Raw genomic sequence first — 4,611 nt, 5'->3', positions numbered from 1 at the left:
TTTTTTTTGTCAATGAGTGTACATTCATTGCATTATTTTATAGTATTTTTGATACCATGAGGAAAGAAAGCTATATATTTTATCTGGGAGCACAGATTATCTTGATTTATTAGCCAAATGTTTTCAATATAGTGATACTTTGCTTTATCAAAGAGGTTGTGTCATCTCAGACATTGATGGCATATCACTAAGATATGCCATAAAGTCAGTGTGGGTCCCACCTTTGAGACCTGCACCTCTCTCCAGAACAGGCCTCTGAAAGTGAAGGAGAGTGCACCGCACATGCATGTCTGTATTTTCCTTTAATTTCTATAGGAGTTCTGAAAAAAGCCGGCAAGTTAGCTCAGCTGTTTTCAGAAGTCCTATAGAAATGAATGCACAGCACATTCGCATCTATGGGACTAGTGAAGAGAGCTGAGCCGGAAATGAATATAGGGCAGTCACGCATGTGCAACTGTTCTCCAGTCACTTCGAGGGTCCAGTTCTGGAGGTAGGTGCGGGTTCCAGAGGTACTGTAAGACCTGCACCTATTTGGCATTGGTGGCATATCCTTTTGATATGCCACCAATGTCTAAGATGAGACAACCCCTTTAACTAAGCCTCATTTAAAGTCTTGTCCTGTTTCAAAATGTCCACTTTTAGAAGAATGTAACAGTACATGTTTATTTTATTAATGCACATAATTTATCTATGAATACTCACCATTCAGTGAGTTCATATGTAAATTTTTTGGGGTAGGCACTCATTTCCCAGGACATTTAATTGCCCTGTGAGGGAAAAAGGTGCAGGCCACTAGCAATAGTCACAAAAACTCATTATGGAACTTTTTCCCTTTAGGGAAACATTAAATGGTGTGTTGTTTTCCTGAAAAATATCTTTAATATGTATGGAACTTATGAGGAACACTGGACAAGTTTTGTAGCTAGTTCCTAGGCCTTTGCCTTTTTGAACAGGACAATTCTGGCCACAGTTTTCAGGCCCAAGATACTTCTACACGATTAATGATGGCTCTCATTGTCTCAGTCATTGTAGGTGGCCTATATGATCTCTACCAGTTTGGAGAAGACTCACATATCCTTCAGGCTCATTTGTGTAAAGGTGATAATGGCGCAGGTCTAATCAGTCTGGCCTTACATTTGATAAAGCAGTTGGGTACTCTCATCTGCCTAGAGCAGGGAGGAAGACAACCAGCTCAATAGGCTCAACATTATTAGCAATGACAACCATTTGGACCTTCTTGTTCTCCACCAGTGTGGCTACTGTCTTAACACCTGACCACAGGGGATGCCTTGGTTGGAACATTTACTTTACTTTTCATCTTTTGCTCCACTTGGGACAGAAGCCTTTTCTCTCTCTCTTGCTTGGTCTCTCTATGTGGTATTTGTAGGTAGTGTTGAGTGCGAATATTCGAATTATGAATATTTATCTCGCCTATAGCAACTTTGAAAATTCGCGAATATTTCGAATATAGTGCTATATATTCGCTATATCGAGTTTTCGTAATTTTCTAACATCTGAAAACATGATTCCTCCCTGCTTCTTGCTTGTGGGCCAATGAGTCATTGGCCCACAAGCAACTTAAGCAGGGAGGAATCATGACTTTAGCTGGAAAAAAATGACGAATATTCTAAAAAAACAAATATATAGCACTATATCGAATATATAAATTTTTTCGAATATTCATAATATTGTAAAACAATAATATATAGCAATATAGCGAATATTCGAAATAAAAAGCAATGTATAGCAATTTGGCTGATATAGTGTTAAAAGCTTTTTTTTTAATAGTTGTAATTTTTTTCCAATCTGGACTTCAGATGAGAAAAAAATTACAACTATTAGACAAAGAAGATTATAGCACTATATTAGCTAAATTGCTCTATATATTTTAAAAAAAAATATATTGCTATATATTCTTGTTTTAGAATATTACAAATATATTCAAAAAAATGAATATATTTGTTTTTTTAAATATTCATAATATTCTAAAACAAGAATATATAGCAATTTAGCGAATATTCGAAAAAAGCGAATATAGAGCAATTTAGCTAATATAGTGCTATAATCTTCTTTGTCTAATAGTTGTAACTTTTTTCTCATCTAAAAAACGAATATATAGCACTAAATTCTATAGTGCTATATATTTGTTTTTGACCCACGCCTGTATTGATCGCGTATTACGTTGGCCATTTTTCGAGTAAAAATGTAGAATATAACGAATATTCGAATTCGCGAATATTCAACAAATATTCGACAAAATATTCGCAAAATATTGCAAATTCGAATATGATCCCTGCCGCTCATCACTATTTGTAGGCCAGTTTGAAGACCTGGCATGCTGTCTGTTGACCCAGTGCCTGGGTGAACTAGTGCAGGAGGCACCTTCATACACAAGATGGGCCTCTGTGCTGAAACCAAATGTAGTGCTACCATTTCACGGAGTGGCTGAGTTGGATCGACTAATGCCAAGTTTGGCCTCTTCATGAACAGCATGTTCACCATCTTCTTTAAGTCATACTCGACAAAAGAAGGGGCCAGCACCACTTTCTTAACCTTTGCCTTCTTTTCATTCAGTATGGTGGATTAGGGCAGAGGAAAGAAGCCATATATTTTCAATATATTTTCTATATACATGTCTTTATGTTTAAAATAAAGTCTTCCAAATTGGAAGCAGCATAGAGATATGCCTTATTTATCTGTGTGTAGTATGCATTCAATAGATTCTTATGCAGTATTTGTACAGACATTTTTTTATTTTTAAAGACACATTTCAATTTCCATCTTTCTTATGTTTGATGGGATGGGGAGGGAGATTTTGTCCATCAGAAAGACTCTGATGCTTAAGCAAACAGTCTTGACTTCTCCTCGTGCCACCAGAGGGTGCACTTAATTTCACCTCCTCATCCGTGGGCTTTGATTGAAATCTACACGATCTCCTGGCTGGCATATATTTCAGCCATCATTTACACCAGAAAACTAGCGTAAATTGCAAAAGCCAATGGTCCTGCTCACACCCCACTTGGTGAAAAGTGGAAAGCGGTGAAGGCGGTGTAGCAACGCAATTTGCTCCTAGATTTAGACACAATGGTGTCAATCTCCCTCACAATGTAATATATATCCATCTAAACCAAGCAGTGAAATGCGTGAGCATTATTCATAATATAAATGTTTCGTGTACCTACATGCCATGTAACCTTATTTTGTTGAATTCTAATTCGACCACAGCAAACATTACCTTCGTGTGACTGACATTTGCTGCAATAGTCTGACACACAGATTAAGAAATCAAAGCCAGAGTGAAATTAGTTTGTCTTTGTCATTTGAAAACAATGGTCTTTACCATCACAGAAAGAATTTCTGCTTCCAGTAAGACAAATTGGAATGAGACTGCTCTTGACATTTGCAGATTCCTTTTGTATTGATGACAGAGGAGAAATGAGTGGGAATACTTATTTTTAAGTATGCAGCTCCATTTATTTTTATTTTTTTACTTTTGTAATAAAGATCTAGACAGACAGGAGGAAAAACTCTGACGAACAGAGCAAGTCAGAGCATTTCCTCCTCAAATAAAAAAAAAATGCTGTTTTGACAACAGAAAATGGCAGCCCATTATTGCTCCTATGTCACCAATTGTTATTCACTCCTAAATGGCAAATTTGCCTAGAAATACGTCAATAAAGCTGCAAGCAAAATACTTGTGCATAACCAGAAACCAGTTTTATTTTTACAGGCATCTGACAGAAATTGGTATCAACCCTTAAAGGGCTTTTCCAGAATTTTACAAGTGAAGGCCTATAGTACTGAAGATAGGCCATTACTATGTGAGTGGAGGAGGTTTGACACCCAACACCTCTGCCGATCAACTGTTCTGCAGTAGGTACGTTTGGAGCCAGATGTCAGCTCTGGAACTACAAAGCTCTGTAATTGGGAGCAGCAGTGCAGTAACCAGCTCTATCCACTACACAGTTGACTTCCAGCATCTGAGCTACTGCAGAACAGCAGATTGGCAGGGGTGTGGTGTATCGGATTTCTGATGATCAGATATTGATAAGCCATCACTATTAAAGTGCTAGGGTTGTCAGACTTAAAAAAAAGTTCAGGCAAGAATTTCTGTTTTGAAACTCAGATGTCTAGAGCACAAGGTAGACCAAGGTCAAATCACTCATTTGCCACAGATCTTCAGGAAAAAAATGAGTTCTTAGTGGATCTGTATCACATTCGCCAATTCAGATGTGGAATAGGATGATTGCACTCCATGCCACATTCTTAGAAGGGTTGTCCCACAAAAAATATTCTACAGTTTTCAAACCAGCATCTGGATCTGAATACTTTTGTAATTGCATGTAATTGGCTAATACAGGTAAATTTTTGGGGAATATCTCAGGAATGGTACGTCCTAGAGAGCTGTGACCTCCACAAGATTTCTTTCCAGGTAGCAAGGGATGTGTATACCAGGTTTCATTGAAATAGATGGTTGTGTTTTTAGGTGCTTGTGGAACATACACACATACATATATACGTCCTTCTTTATATACAGTATATAGATTATGTTTTTTTATTTATTTCTTATTGTTTCTTTAAGATATAAAAGGAGTATTTTATTGTGAATAA

At 37.1% G+C, this 4,611-nt stretch overlaps 1 pseudogene; it reads right to left on the bottom strand.

Moving 5' to 3' along the window:
• Window positions 1–893: 893 nt before the first annotated feature.
• On the bottom strand, window positions 894–2,583 carry LOC122935451 (annotated as a pseudogene).
• Between the last annotated feature and the right edge of the window lie 2,028 nt (window positions 2,584–4,611).

This window comes from Bufo gargarizans, chromosome 4 (assembly GCF_014858855.1).
Source record: "Bufo gargarizans isolate SCDJY-AF-19 chromosome 4, ASM1485885v1, whole genome shotgun sequence".
Lineage (NCBI taxonomy): Eukaryota > Metazoa > Chordata > Amphibia > Anura > Bufonidae > Bufo > Bufo gargarizans.
The sequence above is the reverse complement of the archived record's forward strand: the minus strand, read 5'-3'. Positions and strand labels throughout refer to the sequence as shown.